This window comes from Miscanthus floridulus, chromosome 19 (genome assembly GCF_019320115.1).
Source record: "Miscanthus floridulus cultivar M001 chromosome 19, ASM1932011v1, whole genome shotgun sequence".
NCBI lineage: Eukaryota > Viridiplantae > Streptophyta > Magnoliopsida > Poales > Poaceae > Miscanthus > Miscanthus floridulus.
In genome coordinates, this window is record NC_089598.1 from 2,907,546 (window position 1) to 2,926,158 (window position 18,613).

Below are 18,613 nucleotides of genomic sequence, written 5' to 3' on the forward strand. Positions count from 1 at the left end.
TGATTTAAAATGTAACTTGCCCATCCTATGCAGTCCGATATTTTGGTTAATTTCTTAGATCCAGCACTTAAGAAATCATAAGGTTGCATTGATCCTGTTATTCTAAGGCCGGTTAATAGATAGATGTTGGCCAAAGTAATGGTTATTAAACCATGACAAAAAATGAAAGCATTCAAAGTGTTGGACCAAAAATAAGATGCAGAGATCAGAAGTGAATCATTTCTATCCATTCTAGACAGTGAGAGTGTCAAGCATTGGTTTAAATTAGAAATTTCCCAATCTCCAGCTTTCTTTTCTGATACCCTGCGGAACCAATCTCTCCATCCTTTAGGCATTTTGGGCTAGTTTCTAAAAGGAGTTTTGGTATTCCAAGAAAATAAATTTATTATAGATTGTTTGAAGGGGATTCGATTGGTTTCTTGGTTGATAAAATCAGATGGATCAGGATCACCTATAGGTTCAAGATAATAGGTATTAGGAACAACAGCTGATGGAATCAAAATTTCGTTCCTCATTTCCTAGAAACAAGTTGGGATGAATCTAAGAAGAAAGGAAAATACAGAGTAGCGGCTAATATTTAAAGGACATAAATCTGAAGGCATACCTCAGGAACGTGATTGCTGGTCACCATTACAGCCGAAATGGATCTGAATCTGAGGAAGATTATAGAAAGGTGGCTTGAATAGCAGTTTAGCAGAGCAGAAGATCAGCTAGGGTTAAGGTTTTGGTGGTGGCAGTTTTGACTATTGAAGCTTGCTCAAGAGAAAAGGGGAAAGTAAGTAGGCCGAGCAAGTTGGAAATGATACTATTGGGGTATTATATAGAATTTGGCCCAAGAAATTAGGAGTCACGCGTATATTTCGAAATGAGCAGTCGCAACATGGTGAGCAGGTAAATAGAAATTTTGGAATAAAATCATTTTTATCCCAAAATTGGGGGCCATGTGTTTACACCAAAATTTAGAAAGAAGAACACGGGAACTCGAAACTTCCAGGATTGTGTCATCAAGAAATCAATTAGATGTAAATCGGTATTAGCTAATTTAGATGCGATGTCAGAATCGGCTATTTTATTGATGACATCAGTAGACGGCGTCAAGGGACTATGCTTGAATGGCTCCAGGAAGATATGTCGGACTTTACAAATTAGGAAAATTAGGGTCCGAGTTATTATTAAGTTAGGAACTTTTTTCTTTTATTCCAAGAATTGTAATGAGTCGTATTTGAGTAGGATTCATATTTAGGTTTCGGGTATAAATATTAGACCCTGGTTATTGCACAAAAAAACACTCAATCAATACAATCTTTCTGGCTTTCACCATCGTATTAGGAGTAGGAGTACTATAGATCTCGGCGAGTTCTTCAGCAAATAGGGCTGCATTGACTAATCGACCTCTAGCTTGCTTGTGAGTACCGTCATGACTTGTATTGTGCTTGTAAAGCTGTATCAGCTGATTGATCTTTTATGAGCCATAATATAAGTTAGTTATCGATTTGTATCATAGTTTGTAAGGCTGCATCAGCTGATTGATCTCTTACGAATCATAATATAGATCAAAGTTATTGATCTTGTGTTAAATAACTTGTTTAATACAATATCACCAGTTATTGAATCTGCTAAGATTAGTAAGATTTTTCTGGCTGTTTTTGGTTGATTCACCAGTTATCGATCTTGTTATAATTAATGTTTTTTAATTATAACAAATCACCTGATTAAGATTGAGATAGATCGGCATCATACCATCTTAATTGGTCATCCTTTGATCTGGTCATGCTTTAAATCTTATAATTGATGGCTTAATTTCGCTAGATCGGTTGTTTTATCTCTATGCCAATTAAACATAGTATGCATTCAAAGACATGTTTCAATCTTAAATAAACTCACTAGTTAATGAGATCAAATATAATGACACTATCATTCCTGCATTGATCCTATCGAACCTCACTGATGAGACTTTAGATTAGAAATTATCGATTAGTGGTCTTATTCATGATCAAGATATATACTCTGTTTGTTTGCTATGACTGCATCGGCTATTTTAGCCGATTTACATGGACTCTCACATATATAGCATGTTTTCATGAATCTATCAACATATAGATGGTTTTATAGATTCTTTGGCTTTAGTTTGTTATCATTATCATAGCTGCATCGATATGATCAAATCTCACCATTGATGATAATAGATTAGATTCAAACAGTTTGTAGATTCATTTATATTAGACAGTCGATTTGTTCGCATGTTATACTCTTTTTATCAAACTTATCGGCTCGACGCTTTATATCGATCATGTTCCATTTAGCCGATGATGTTCTCTGATGTTCCATGAGTATCGATTATTTTGGTTAATATCATTATCATTTAATACCAGCCGATAATCCTTGATTTAAAGAATCGCTGGGTTGACTGAGCTTCTTGATTGAAAGATCTTCTATCGATTGTAACCAGCTAGGCAAAAATTTTAACAAAACCCACACTTCCCCTGTCGGGGTCGCGTTGGGTCACCTTTGGTACAACCCAGTACTCAACTCCGCGGGTTCGATCAGCGTCGCACCCTCAGGGACTGACCAGCTACCAGGATGCTTAGGCCCGACCTGCCCTTGAGCTCACATCTAAGTGCCCGCACATCCTTACTACCTCCAGTGTGCGCACTCAAACATAACGACTCCTGGCCTAAGTTGAGCTACTCGGCTTCACAGTCGGAGCGAGTTATCCGGCCAGCTAACTGAGAGGCTATGTTTAAAATGACCGAGGACCAACAACGATGCGGTCCTTAAATGGCATAGACGGAATCACTTGAGTCAACCTACAACATAGACTCCATTCGACCTCCAATTATATCATTACATGATTCTTTTTCATGATAGCAAATATGGCCAACCGTGACTAGGTATCCATCTATAGCTCGCAGGTGATAGAAAATTACCTGACTTCTACCAAACTAGGCATGGCTAAGCATTTATTCGATCATGAACCTACACAGGGTTTAAGGTATATATATATATATATATATATATATATATATATATATATATATATATATATATATATATATATATATATATATATATATATATATATATATATATATAGACAAGGAGGGCATATGCATCAAGTGTTTTCAAATAACTCCTACAACATAATGCATCCAACATAAAGAACTCAAATTGGTATTTGTAAAACATAGGAGACTTAGAATGCGCCGGGGCTTGCCTTTCAGAAAAGCTAAGGGTCGGTGGTCGAGGCACTCAGACAACTCTTTCGAGGCCTGTCCGTCATCTTCTAGAACTTCCTATTGCTGGGTCTCCTACTGGTCCTCTTCTCCCACGACCTCGAACTCCAGAAGTGTTATCCCCTCCGGTGATCCTATATACATGAAGATATGGATAAATATAGGGAATGCACAAGGTATGATATAAATGACATGGCGCACTGCATATATATATATTACCATGTTAATCTTAGTATTACCTTGTTATCATGTTTGTTAAGAATATATATGTATATATATATTAACAAGGTAATACTATGATTAACTAAATTTTACTAAGTAGGTGTATATCTCTTCTCTAGTACAAGAAACATACACTCACCACTTCCTAGCAACCTAAGATAAAGTTGTTCATCATCAGTAAGAGACTTAAAACCTACAGCTAACAACTTATCTCAATTAGCCTAAGAATCTAAACAATAGGCCTTAAGTCTATGCAAAGCAACCAAGCCAAGAAAATTAGATGCAAGTGAATTATAGAGCAATAATTAACTAAGTGCATACAACAAATTGAAACTGGGCACAATCAATTGTACCATCAGGTTTTATATATTCCCAACATGTTAAAAAGTACAATGGTTGGACCCAAACCAATTTTATATAAGCCTTTGTTAATTCATTTAATTTAGATAAAAATTTGAACTGCTACTTTCAATGCTCAATAAATTCTAGAAAAATTACAACAGCCCATACATGCTCTCAAAAGCCTACTATTAAATTTCATGCCATTTGGACAAGTACAAGAACCTCTACAAAAATGGAAAGTTACATGGTGTATTACCACTTAAATATACTTAACATAGTGAAAACTGTCAAGCAATAGATTTACTATTTTTCTTACATTCCTCATAATACCAGATCAATGTGGAAATTATTTCATGCCCATAAGTTACATAAATCTACCACAATTAATTTCACAAGAGCTAGCATTTAATTAAGCCAAAATAAGAAGTTATATTACAAGCAGGCCAACTATAGGTTTAACATTTTTCCTAGCTCCAGCATGTCAAAGAAAGACTAGCAAAATTAGAATAACATTTTTAGCATCTCCCAAACTCAAGTTATGCATTTTCAAGATTAATGGGAATAAACAAGATAATTTAAACAATGCATAAAACTATAGCAAATACCAAGTTTCATATTGTTAACAAATAGTACTCATCAAGATGAAGCTAACAAAATTTGGTTCACTCAATTTGGGCACTCCTAGATTTAGTTATGCATTTTACAAGTTTGCATCAAAATCCAGAAAACATTTAAAGAAAATATCAAAATCGGTTAATGCTACATGCACCCAGTGCAGCTGACTGCTAGGACCCGGGGTCAACCTAGCCCCACCTATCACCAGCACAAAAGCAGGGGCAGCACTTTGACCGACCGTAGCTCACCGACGGCAAGATCTCCGGTGGTAAGGTCACCACCAACGTGCTCTCCATCTCCGTGCGCATCTACTAGAGGGGTTGGTCGACCAAGGGGCTCATCGGAGCTAGCTCAACGGTGGCCATGGAGGGTGGTGGAGGCGCACGGTGGTGCCATTGCCGTCTTCAGCAATGTCAAGATCACCTGAGCTCGGTGGAGGCTCTGGTGAACCTTAAGGAAACTTAGGGTAGGGTTAGGGGCTACGGTGGAGCGGCGGTGTGTTCCGGTCGCATGCAAGGTGTCACAACGGTGAGAGCACGGTGGCGCTCTAGCCATCTCAAGCCATAGTGACCTCGAATGAGCTTGGCTACGGCTTCAAGGTGGTCTAGCGGAGGTCTAGGGTTAGGATTGGGGCCCTAGGAGTCGCCGGTAAAGCACGACCATGTGCATGGCGGTAGCGCAACAGGTTCAAGGCGGGGTGGTGCCCGTCCTTCCTCCAGTGAGGCCGACATTAGCCAACGACCAATGGCTATAGCATCTACTAGATCTCATGACTATAGAATGGTAGAGAGGGAGAGCGATGCATGCGCGAGGTGGTCTGGCCATGGCGAGCTCAAGCTCAGCAGCGTACGGTGGCCATGGCGGCCACAACGATAGATCTATGGGATTTACATGTGCTCGTTGGGTGTTGCTAGTAGGTCGACGGTGCAGCGCGTGACACGGTGGAGCTATGAGCGAGACGAATCAAGCGATGGTGCAGCGTAGGTGGTTAGCGCAGCCGGCGAAGGCACAACGACAGCGACACTGTGCTTTTCTCCGCTTTGGTGAGCGCGGGTGAGAGAGTGTGAGTGAGAGAGTGAGTGAGCACGCGAGTGTGTGGGTGTTGGTGTTTATTAACGTGTCACTTGTTTGAAGTACTTAGCCACCTATTATAAACCTATATCCTAACTTTACTAGGTTGTCATCCCTAGTGACGATGCTAGAGATATGTGTTGGTACTACGTAGTTTTACTACTAGAATAACACTAAGTAGTTCTTTATTAATGTATGTGACTAGAGAATATATATATAAATCTATGAATGAAAAGTATCCGCAAACGCATAGATAGTATACCATTGTAACATTTTACCTGAGAGTATTACAGGTATCGTTATTTATATTTTTACCACTAGGAATGTCTAGCATGTACATGTATTGATAACTTATACTATTGAAGGAGAAGTAAACCATAGCCAATATTCTACTCACAACAGGGATAAGTCATAGGATAAGAGATATATATATAAGTAATGATAATGATAAATCACTTAGAGCACTCCTTTCTATAGCATTAGCATGGTTAGGTAGAATATTAGAGGAATAATTCCTAAGTCATTCTTAATTACAAGTCAAAGCATACATTTAATTAGTGCAATTACACCTAATAATCATTGCTAAGATCATCGTCATATCTACACATGAGGGATATTACTAAGGTAGATTGAGGGCAGAGATTGCACTACATCCGTAATCGGACCCTACATGTGCCTATATTTGAGGAGTGGACTACAAAGGACTCAACTTGAGTGTCACATCCGCGATCTACCACATAACCTAGAATATAGGGTGTATCCATAGGTAAACAATGTATAAGCACCACGCTTACGCAATGTCGACCACCCACCCATGGATCCTTAGAGTGAGCGCTATATGAACTTATGCATGAATATGATAATAACCTAACTATACTAAGCATATAATCAAAGTGGACATTAAATATCATAATGAAGAACATAAATAAGATGAATACTAATATTGTCAAAACAATTATAACTAGCATATAAAAATAATGGAGAAACAAGAGAGAGAGGGGTACAAAGTTTATACTAAACCACACTCTTAACAAGATCAAGAATCCAAGCGAAGTCCTGTTTGCCTCCCTCTAGATCTATCCTAACTAGCTATGCTATGGAGGAGGAGGAGCTTTGAGGAGATTAGGGTTTCTGTCTTCTCAAATAACTTGATGGCTTCTTAATTCCTAGGGGAGGCAAGGGCTGTATTATATAGCCTTGAGGGTCCATTGTGAGCCCTTGGATCAAACCAACTTAAGCAATGACTTAGATGCATCCTAGGAGGTGGTGGGAAACTGACATAGCAACAAGGCTGACAGGTGGGACCCATAGGGGCTAGGCGGCCCCACATGTCATCCTCTTGCTCTCTGCTTCAGTGACATGGCTTATGGATCCTTCTAGAGTCTACCCACGTAGGTACCGCAATGGAACTCCATATTTTCTTTTGACGATTAGGTCCTCCTTGGTGTTTTTCTGATTAAACCCTACTGGAAACACAGATTCACCAAAACTCATAGAATTTATAAGTTTAAACCCCTAATCCTTTATTGGTGATTATATTTATGCTCTTATGCATGTTTAATTGACGGTTTATAATGGTTATTAACTACCGTCAACAACTCCCCCAATCTTATCCTTTGCTAGTCCCTTAGCAAAGCTAAACTTAGTAAATGAATCTAGAGTTTAAGGATTTTGAAAATATTGTAGCAACTCCTCAAAAGTACACATTCGTTTGAACAAGAATTCTCCTCCAGATTAAAATAAACCGATCTTACTTTGAAACTAACCCATATTACCTTCAACCATGGGGCTTGTAGCCTTCACTTTGGTCTTGAGTAATTGAAAGACAGAATGATCAAGTCAAACACTATGTCTCAAGTTCTTCGCTCAACCATTATTCCGGAGTTTTTATAGATTTTCAAAATAAAACTCAGGGCCTCCATTGTATAACACTCCCAAATCTCTCAATATATGTGGTATTTGTGGATCCTTACTAAGGCAGTAGTGATGTTATGCCTAACCTCCTCCAACTAAAGCTTGTGTGGAGCTCATAGGAATGGTGAAAGAGCATACTTGCAATACATATATTGTAAAGTCAAACAACGAATCCAAAGAGAGTTAAGTCATACAATCAATTCAAGATGTGCATGTGTATGGATGTATGGTGGATATATATATTTGGTGGCTAACAAAATTCTACTATGCTTCTTGAAAACATACCTCTCTTTTGAAACTTAAAAACAACTTTGCAAGAAAACAGGGGCTATCTTATTCTCTTTCTTTTTTTTCTTTTTAGGCGGGTATCTGAGTACCCATTGTTTTGATACTTGGACACTCGTCCATTTTTTTCAACTCTCTTTTTTTCTTTCTCTCTTTTTTAAGATGAATAACTTTTGCATAGCCCTATGTTTCTTTTATGCAACAAAACTTTTGAAAGATAGTAATAAGAACTTGGAGCATTTATTTGGTGGATATCCTATAGGGCATATTTTTGGTGTTCACTCCTATTATAGGACTAAAACATTTTTAGGTGGATCTAGATAGAATGGCATGTTGTTGAGCCTACCCCAATGTAGAAGTAGTGCATATTTGGGTGGTGTGTACGTGATCTTGATTTTAAGAGCATGACAAACCTCTCATAAGACATCAACAAAGCTTGACTAAACTCAATGCAAAACAAGCAGCATATATGAGTGGAAGTTTTCCTAATCTAAATATCATATATGGCTCTGGTAGGAATTCAAGCTTTGTCATATAGGAGCTCATCATGTAAGATTTTCATGTTTTTTCAAAAGATAAATCTCTAGAACTTTAGTATCACTAGGAACAAGATAAACAGCAACTCGGACCTTCTCATATCACATCCATCAATTACCTACACTTAGAACAAGCATATGCTATCCACAGGTTTCATGTTCAGAATAAATTCTTATATCAAAACAGTCGCATCCAAAACTCGGGAGAATTCAAGGCTGAAAACTAGGTACCTAAAAGGAATTATGACAGAGCAACTATTCATTATTTCCATTGCAAGAGATTATCCTCAGAGTCTATTTATTTAGCTCCTAAAAATAGAAAACTAGACACACACTTTTTATTTTGTTTTCATTTTAAGATCACACCTTACTATTATATATATATGTAGCTAAGATAAATGTTTATTTTGTTTTTGTTTGTTGTGCATCTTTTTATGACCTTAGCAAATATGAAGCAAACTTAAAAATAGTAAAACCAAAAGAGAAAGAAATACTTAGCTAGATACATGGGGGATGCTCCTTCCTCCAAGCTGGATGTTGTCGTAGTCTTTCTTAAAATCTCTCTCATCCATCCAGAAGTTGTGTTCCTCGTGTAGCGGGTGTAGCAGCAGTTCAAAAGAATGTACTTCGGATGGATGGCTTTACTCTTGATCATCCTACAAAATACTCCAACAAAAACACCAAAACTCATGGCACAGATTAAGATAAGGGGTTAGAGGTCAGTCATTCAAAGATTTATTGTTCTTGGAGGTTTATACAGATTTTCTAATTGATAAAGTTCTAGCTGGATGTCTATTTAATATTTTTGGATTTTCTTATTTATATAAGGTCAAAAGAAAATATGTATGCATGTTTATTTTTATTTTTATGCCACCACGGTGAATATAACTACGGGCTTTTACACAGCATAGATTTATTCACATGGGGCTTTAGGCTTTATGATGCAATGATATAATAATGAAACTTTTTATTTTTCTTTTCTAAATGCAATGCTAATGCAGAAAAGTAAATATACTAGAGTGAAAAGTAATTCATGCAATGCGGAAAAATAAATATGGATAACTACTAATGTTACCTCATGGTCAGGGTTTGGATTTTTAAGTCCTCTGGACATGACTCTTTTCCTATCTTGTTCATTCCATGGGTGCATTAGTTGGTTCTGAGGATGGAGACCTTGATGGCTGCACCTCTTGTGACTCAGGTGACGATGCTATCTTTTCTTTTCATACCTGCTTGGTCTGTGGACTTGACTTTGGCAGAGTGGGTTCATCTTTTACAACTTCTTCAGGTTCCTTAACTTCCTCCCATTCATTCTTTGGAAATTGATTCTTCTGGTTTTGGGATGATCAACGTCTCCTCCTGGAGCGGGACTTCTTCGGCTGCTAATAAATGGTATAACTATTAAAATAACAGCGTACCTTTTCTCCAGGGAATTGGAAGTGGATTTGTCCAGATCCGACGTAGATGATCGCATTGGTGGTATTGAGGAACGGTCTTTCAAAAATGATGGGTGTATCATCTTCTTCTCCCCTGTCCAGAACCATGAAGTCGGTTGGGGCATAGTGATCATGTATTCCATAATATCTTTTGCTATCCCCTTCGGAAATTGGATTGATTGGTCCACCATCTGCAATTGCATATATGTCGGGAACAAAGGTTCATCACCAAATAAATATTCATATGTTACCTTGGACATTATGTTGACACCCGATCCAATGTCGCAGAAGGTCTTGTGGAAAATTCTTTGTCTAATGGTACACTCGATCGTTGGTACGCCTGGGTCATCCTTCTTAGAAAGGAATGGTGAAGCGAGGAGGTGGTCGTACTCTGATCGGAGTGTGTTGATCATGTTGACTGATTCTTCTTGTGGCTGCCTAGCCTTGTTCATCCTCCTTCTCCTATTATTCTTCTTCTTGGTCGTTGTTGTCTCTTCGGGTAGCTACGACGTCTACGGATGTCCGGGAGATTGCAAGATATGATTCTTGAACGAAAACTTCTTCTTTCTATCCTTGATTGTGAAACAGATCTTGGCACTGTCCGCGTATATGATGCCTTTTGCGGTGCTTAGGAAAGGTCGGCCCAAAATAATGGGTGCCCTTATATCTCCACCTGTTTCTAAAACCACAAAGTCTACGGGAACATATGATTGTCCCACTCAAATAATGGCATCTTCGTAAACTCCCTTAGGGTAATAGAGTGATTGATCTGCAAGCTGCAAACACATATTTGTGTACAAAAAGTGTCTCCATTAATTTGATCATAAATTACCTTAGGCATGATGTTGACACTAGCTCTGAAGTCACAAACATCTTCTTGAAAAATGTGCGGTCCAATAGCAATGGGAATGACAGGTCTTCCTAGGTAGCTCTTCTTTTCTGGTAAGGTATAATCTATCCACCTTCCTGTCGATGGCTCCGTGTAGTAATAAACTACATTGTGAATATCGACAAGATTTGTAGTTTCTAGATCTTCTGGTTATCCTAGAATCTTACCTTTGTCGGACAGACAAACAGCAGCCGCCAGCTAAGCTATTTGTGATTCTATCATTTTATTAATACTATGCTAGTTCTTAATGGCAAAAGCAAAGCTATCCATTCTATTATTTATGTTTTCTAGAATTTTATCATTGGAAGCTACCTTTCTAGATAATTCCTCCAAGATAATCCCTCCATAAGTTGGGATTGACCAGCAATTAATTCTCTCAAGGGTGGTTGATTAAAATTATTAAAATTATTACCTTGATAGTTACCTTGGTAGTTTGGCCTTTGTTGCTGGTTCCATCCTTGATTCTACTGAGGACAAAAGTAGTTGTTATTGTTGACAAGGTTCACATCCTCATGGGTCTTAGGATAGCTATTCCCTGAATGCCCAGTGTTTCCACACACTTCACATGTCATGCGAGAATCATGAATGTGCATGACTTCTTGCTTCTCATTGACTCGATCATCAAGCTTCTTCATCAGCAGGTCCATCTTGGCAAATAGCATGTCTACTTCCTTGAGTTGATGTATACCTCCACCTCTTTTGCGGGTTTGAACATGTTCTTCATTCCAACCTTGATTGGAGGCCATCTTCTCCATAAGAGTTGTTGCATCTGGTATGGTGAGTGACAAGGATGCACCTCCAGCAGCAGCATCCATAGCCTCACTGGTACTGTTGGTCAACCCATGGTAGAAAGTCTATATGAGTAGCCAATTCTCCATCCCATGATGGGGACATTCCGTAATGTAATCTTGGAAGCGTTCCCATGCCTTAGGGATAGATTCATCATGTTGTTGCTGAAAGCTTGAGATTCTTCCACGCAAAGCATTGGTCTTGCCTATTGGAAAGAACTTTGCTAGAAAGGCAGTGGAGCAATTATCCCATGTAGTATTTCTATCTTTATTGGCGTAGAACCATTGCTTTGCCCTCTCCAAAAGTGAGAATGGGAAGAGGCGAAGTAATATGGCATCCTGGGTTACTCCTTTGATGGTGAAGGTGCTATAGATCTCTAGGAAGTGTTGGAGATGTGCACTCGCATCTTCATGTGCCTTTCCACAATACTGGTTTGCTTGCACCATATTGATGAGAGCTGGCTTGAGCTCAAATCCATTGTCTCCAACATTGACTGGTGGTCCAATACGGATGTTGGCTGTAGTTGGAGCAGAGAATTGATGGAGAGTCATGTTAGCCATGGCTTCAAATTCTGGTGTGTAAGCTTCACCTTATATGGTTATCTTTCGACTCTAAAGCTAAGACTTTCTTGAGTTTGGCTCTAGTTCTCTTGATTAAAGCTTCTGGATCTTCAACATAGTTTGTCAAAAGGTCAAAACCGGTCATACATTCCCCTGTATAAGATACATGAGTAAACAAAACAATGGTAAGCCTGTTTGAGCAGAGGTCAATGGTTTTCCTCGATCACATCAATAAGTATAAGTTTATCAATACTTCCTTTGTCTAGTAACCTTCCCCGACAATGGCGCCAAAAATGCTTGTTGGTGTTTATTAATGTGGCACTTGTTTGAAGTACTTAGCCACCTATTATAAACCTATATCCCTAACTTTACTAGGTTGTCATCCCTAGTGATGATGCCAGAGATATGTGTTGGTACTATGTAGTATTACTACTAGAATAACACTAAGCAGTTCTTTATTAATGTATGTGACTAGAGAATATATATATATAAATCTATGAATGAAAAGTATCCATAAGTGCACAGATAATATACCATTGTAGCATTTTACCCGAGAGTATTCCAGGTATCGTTATTTATATTTTTACCACTAGAAAGGTCTAGCATGGACATGTATTGCTAACTTATACTATTGAAGGATAAGTAAGCCATAGCCAATATTCTACTCACAATAGGGATAAGTCATAGGATAAGAGATATATATAAGTAATGATAAATCACACAGAGCACTCCTTTCTATAGCATTAGCATGGTTAGGTAGAATATTAGAGGAATAATTCCTAAGTCATTCTTAATTACAAGTCAAAACATACATTTGATTAGTGCAATTACACCTAGTAATCATTGCTAAGATCATCGTCATATCTACACATGAGGGATATTACTAAGGTAGATTAAGGGCAGAGCTTGCACTACCTTCGTAATCGGACCCTACGTGCGCCTATATTCGGGGAGTGGACTACAAAGGACTCAACGGGAGTGTCATATCCATGATCTACTACATGAGCCAGAATATAGGGTGTATCCACAGGTAAACAACGTATAAGCACCACACTTACACAATATCGACCACCCACCCATGGATCCTTAGAGTGAACGCTATATGAACTTATGCATGAATATGATAATAATCTAACTATATTAAGCATATAATCAAAGTAGATGTTGAACATCATAATGAAGAACATGAATAAGATGAATACTAATATTATCATGACAATTGTAACTAGCATATAAAAATAATGGAGAAACAAGAGAGAGAGCGGTACAAAGTTTATACCATACCACACTCTTGACAAGATCGGGAATACAAGCGAAGTCCTGCTTGCCTCCCCTTAGATCTATCCTAACTAGCTATGCTATGGAGGAGGAGGAGGAGCTCTGAGGAGATTAGGGTTTCTGTCTTCTCAAATGACTTGATGACTTCTTAATTCTTGGGGGAGGAAGGGGCTAGATTATATAGCCCTGAGGGTCCAACGTGAGCCCTTGGATCAAGCCGACTTAAGCAACAGCTTATATGCATCCTAGGATGCAGTGGGAAACCGACATAGCGACGAGACTGATAGGTGGGACCCATAGGGGCTAGGGGGGCCACCTATAGGGCGAGCGGCCCCATATGTCATCCTCTTGCTCTCTGCTTCGATGACGTGGCTTCTGGATCCTTCTAGAGTCTTCCCACATAGGTACCATGACGAAACTCCATATTTTTTTGACGATTAGGTCCTCCTTGGTAGTTTTTTGATTAAACCCTGCTGGAAACATAGATTCACCAAAACTCATGGAATTTATTAGTTTAAACCCCTAATCCTTCATTGGTAATTATATTTATGCCCTTATGTATGTTTAATTGATGGTTTATAAAGGTTGTTAACTATCGTCAACAGTGGGCGCCCACGTTCTCCCCCTTCTGGCTCGACAGAGCGGGCCGGCGTTCAGTGGCAGAGCGTGACCCAATATTAAGGGGGGCTAATTCAATACTAAACACTACAGTATTGCCTACTCCTATGTCTCTTGCGAAGGCTTCATCAGCATGCTAAACTAGTCCTTCATGATTTTGCGAAGGCAAGCAGGGGCCGGAGCCCAGTTTCGCCTCTACTGAGCTCTATCCCTGCCAGCGTCGGCATACAGCCGCCATGCGGTGCACGTGGCCTGCCCATGGTCGGCCACGACTGCGCGGCAAAGGCCGGTTTCAGGCTTGATGCAGGTGTCTGAAACCTAATTTTCAACCCTCTAATACAACTGAACCGTGGTGCATTTTGGTAAACCAATTTCACCATTTTGTAGAGCTACACGAGTACTCCAAGTTTCCTTAAGGAAGTTTTGTTAAATTCCAAATTGTTATGATGTGCCTTGGTGAGGAATCATACACCATGGAGCGACTTTAGAGTACCATTTGAGGAGAAGTTTGAGCTATGTTTTCATTTGCAAAAATTATAAAAACTCCAAGTATGCTTGATGAAGAGATAGTGATGACTTGGTGTCAAAGCCGTTCCACTTTTCAACCGCTCAAGGCAACATGGTAGCCACATCAAAATCCACAGGTACGAGGAATGACATGGAATAGCTTTTATACTGGCATCATACCTTTTGAAGTCATGCCTCATAGTTACATTTACTTTTACATGAGGACGAGCAAAGAACAAGTGTGGGGGAGCTTGTTGACTTGCATTTGTTTTTAAAATCAATCATCAACATAGGTGTAGAGGATTAAACTAAGTATGTCCATGAGTTTTTGTGATTCTGTGAATGCAGGAGGGTTTATCTAGAAAATGGACCAAAGTGGGGCCATGCTATCACAACAAATCAAGTCCATTCGACACGAAACCGACTTCACTAGGCTCTAGTCCACCGACCAAGACAAATGACAAAAATCCATGTCGGATGGAGCTAGAAGTAGGGTCGGTCAACCCCACATGTAGGTCGGCTGACCTGCCCATGGACCCCACCAAGTTTCCATTCGACTCTATGACATGTGGGACATGTTCTAGAAGATAGAGGACGGCCTAGAGAGCCCCTGGACCCACCATTCGGTCTCAGATTTCTTCCACTGCCTTTAAGGATCAATCTCCACCATTTATTAAGGTCGGTTCGGATGGAGAGTCAAGATTAAGCCGTGCCACGGATTCATGGGCCCACAGGGTGGCTGGTGTCATAGAGTCAAGATTAAGTGGTATGTTCATTAGTAGATACTCCTTTGTTATTATTCAATACTCTTTATTACATTGTTTCTCTGTCGATAAATACGATAACTGGAATACTCCCGGTGAAGTGCTACAGCGGTATTCAGTGCACTTGCAGATTTATCTATGAACATAAGAAATACAAACAAGCATTTCTGATGCTGTTAGCGGGAAATAATTGGTGTAAAGATTTTGATTATTAACATTGGTTTCTACTAATTTAATTTACCGCTAGCTTTAGTGGGATTACACCTGTTCTGTTAAATTGTTGAACAGACAGGACAACAGACGTCGTTTTGACCTTCCGGTGAATTTCCACAAGAAAAAGAAGAAATATTGAAGAACCCAGGGTGCCTGAATGATCATGATCCATCAACACTGGAACTCTGCCATCTCACAGGTTTGTATAGACATATATATTACTCTAACCATGTGTAGATCGGAGAAAAGATCGCCATCACAAAAATTCAAATCTCATCCCATATGATGAATATAGACGCTGCACTACTCACAAATTCTATCTCAAATTGTGAGCCATGGTAAGTTTGATCAAGAAAGGTGAGATAGTCCTGCTCATGGACTCTAAACTTGATGAGCAATTATCTATTGACGATCGTTAACACCAATTATAAACCATAATTTTGATCTGCATTTATCCTTAAAATCAATCATCAACATAGGTGTAGAGGTTTAAACTAAGTACTTCCACGAGTTTTGGTGATTCTGTAAATGTAGGAGGGTTTATCCAAAACAATGTACCAAAGTGGGCCATGCTATCACAACAAATCAAGTCCATTCAACACAAAACCAACTTCACTGGTCTCTAATCCACCGTCCAAGACAAATGATAAAGATCCACATCGGATGGAGCCAAAAGTGGGGTCGACCGACCTACCCAAGGACCCACCAAGTTTCCATTTTGACTCTATGACAAGTGGGACACCTTCTAGAAGATAGAGGATGACCTAGAGAGCCTGAAGTGGGGTTGGCCGACCCCCTGGACCCACCATTCAGTCTCATATTTCATTCATCGCCTTTAAGGATCAATCTCCACCATTTATTAAGGTCAGTTCGGATGGAGAGTCAAGATTAAGCCATGCCACGGATTCATGGGCCCACAGGGTGGCTGGTGCCCCTATAAAAGGACCCCAGACCCCTCTAGAAAGGCATCCCATCCATTCGTATCCAGACACACCAGGGGAAATAAATCTAGAGCTCTCCAATGTAGTAGATTAGTAGCTCAGGAGTTGGGGTCGAGTTGGGCTCATGCTCAAGTTTCAGATCTAGTCTCGGAGGCTCGGTAAAGTCCTTGTATCCTAACTTTCATATTTTATGAGACTTCATTATTAATATATCATATTCTTATCTACATGGTTACATTTACTTTAATTATAAATCTTGCTTAGTTAAGGTTCTCTTTACTTTTATGCGTGGGTTCACATAGCGCTTGGCCTACTAGTTTATCAATCAGGCTAATTAGCCGAGCCTCGTGTAAGCGTGGTGCTTACACGTTGCTCTGCCTGTGAGTGCACCCTGCTCCCTAGTCGCGTGGTAGGTAGCGGGTGGTGACAGCCCCATCTATCCTTTGTAGTCCAACCCGTGTTGAGTAGGTTCTTAAATCTGTAGGACCGTAGTCACGTCGGCTGAGTTATCCCTTGCAATGCTTTACCTTCTAGCGGCGTCCTAAAATGCACAAGAGTAGAGTTAGCCTTAGGTATAGTCGAGTATATATATATATATATATATATATATATATATATATATATATATATATATATATATATATATATATATATATATATATATATATATATATATATATATATATATATATATATATATATATATATATATATGCTATGACCTTGCAATAAGAATATCATAGGAATCTACCTCACCCGTTGTTCTCCTGAGTTAACTAGTCTATCTTATCTTTATGGATATCTCCTCTGAGTGACATTAGATTATAATTCCTATTAGTACACTTACCCTTGCCCTAGCTATGTTGGTATGTTAATTAGTAGATACTCCTTTGTTATTATTCAACACTCTTTATTCCATTGTTTCACTGTGGATAAATACGATACTTGGAATACTCCCAGTGAAGTGCTACAGTGGTATTCCGTGCGCTTGTGGATTTATCTGTGAACGTAAGAAATACCAACAATATCCTAAAAGGAAACAATCAACTGCTTTAGGTCCAAGCTTGCATTTCTTATTAATTGGTACGCTAACGATGGCCAAACAACCCCACCTACGCATGTAATGATGTGTTGGTTCCCTTCCTTTCCATCCTTCATATGGAGTCATGTCACTATTTTTAGTGGGAACTCCATTCAGAACATGACATGCTGTCAAAACAGCCTCCCCCACCATGCCTTTGCCATACCAGACGTTCCTAACATGGCATTCACCTAGTCCATTAATGTCCGGTTCTTTCTTTCGGCAACCCCATTAGATTGAGGCGAATAGGGAGGTGTCCGTTCATGAATTATTCCATTCTCTGAACCAAAAAGATTAAACTCATTGGAAAAATACTCCCCGTCACGATGAGACCTAACACATTTTATTTTATTTTCTAATTGATTTTCCACCTTAGTTTTATGTCTTAAAACATTTTAGTGCCTCATCTTTAGTTTTTAGTAGAAGCACATAGCAGTACCTAGTTGCATCATCAATCAAAGTCATAAAGTATCTTTTTCGTCCTTTTGTCAACACACCATTCATCTCACAATTATCAGAATGCATGAGTTCTAATAATGTTGTGTGCCTCTCATCTGCAACCTTGTGTGGCTTACGAGGTTGCTTTGCTTGCACACATGCTTGACAATTAGAACCTTTGACAACAAAAAAAAGGAATTAAACTCATGTTGGATAGCCACAACATACAACCAAAATTAATGTGACACAAACGAGGATGCCATACATCAGCCACAGAATTATTTGAATCACAAACATGGGTCACTAATTTATTACAGAAATCAAAAAGTGAAAAGCGGAACAAACCTCCGCTATCATAGCCTTTGCCAATAAATTGGCCATACCTCGAAATGACTACTTTATTTGACTCAAAGACCAGCTTGAATCCATCTTGACATAAAAGGGATCCACTAATAAGGTTCTTCTTTATTGAGGGGCATGCTGCACGTTCTTGAGCCGTACGATCTTTCCCGAAATGAACTTCAGATCAACCGAACCAACACCAAGAACAGTAGCATGCGAGTCATTCCCCATCATGACGGTTGAACCTCGCGCGACCTGATGGAAACATGGAGATATTGGCTCCTGTATCTATCCACAAATCATCAGATTGACATACAGAAAATACTTTAGGTAAATTACCATACCCAGAGCCTCCACTAGGATTGCCAATAGTCACGTTGGCAGATTTCTGCCCCGGCTGATTCTTCTTGCCCTTGTGGTTTTTGCACTTCTCGGCAAAGTGCCCATTCTCACCGCAAATGAAGCAGATAACCTCGTCCATGTTCATCTTCATCTTCTTGAATTGAGTAGTCTGATTAGCCTTTTCTTTTTCCCTTCTG

The 18,613-nt window shown here is 39.2% G+C and overlaps 1 non-coding gene across 1 annotated transcript; it reads left to right on the forward strand.

Annotated features, from left to right (window-relative positions):
* Positions 1-11,419: 11,419 nt before the first annotated feature.
* Positions 11,420-11,528, forward strand: LOC136530025 (small nucleolar RNA R71). Its single transcript, XR_010777535.1, has one exon. It is a non-coding gene; the product is annotated as a small nucleolar RNA R71 (small nucleolar RNA).
* Positions 11,529-18,613: the final 7,085 nt, after the last annotated feature.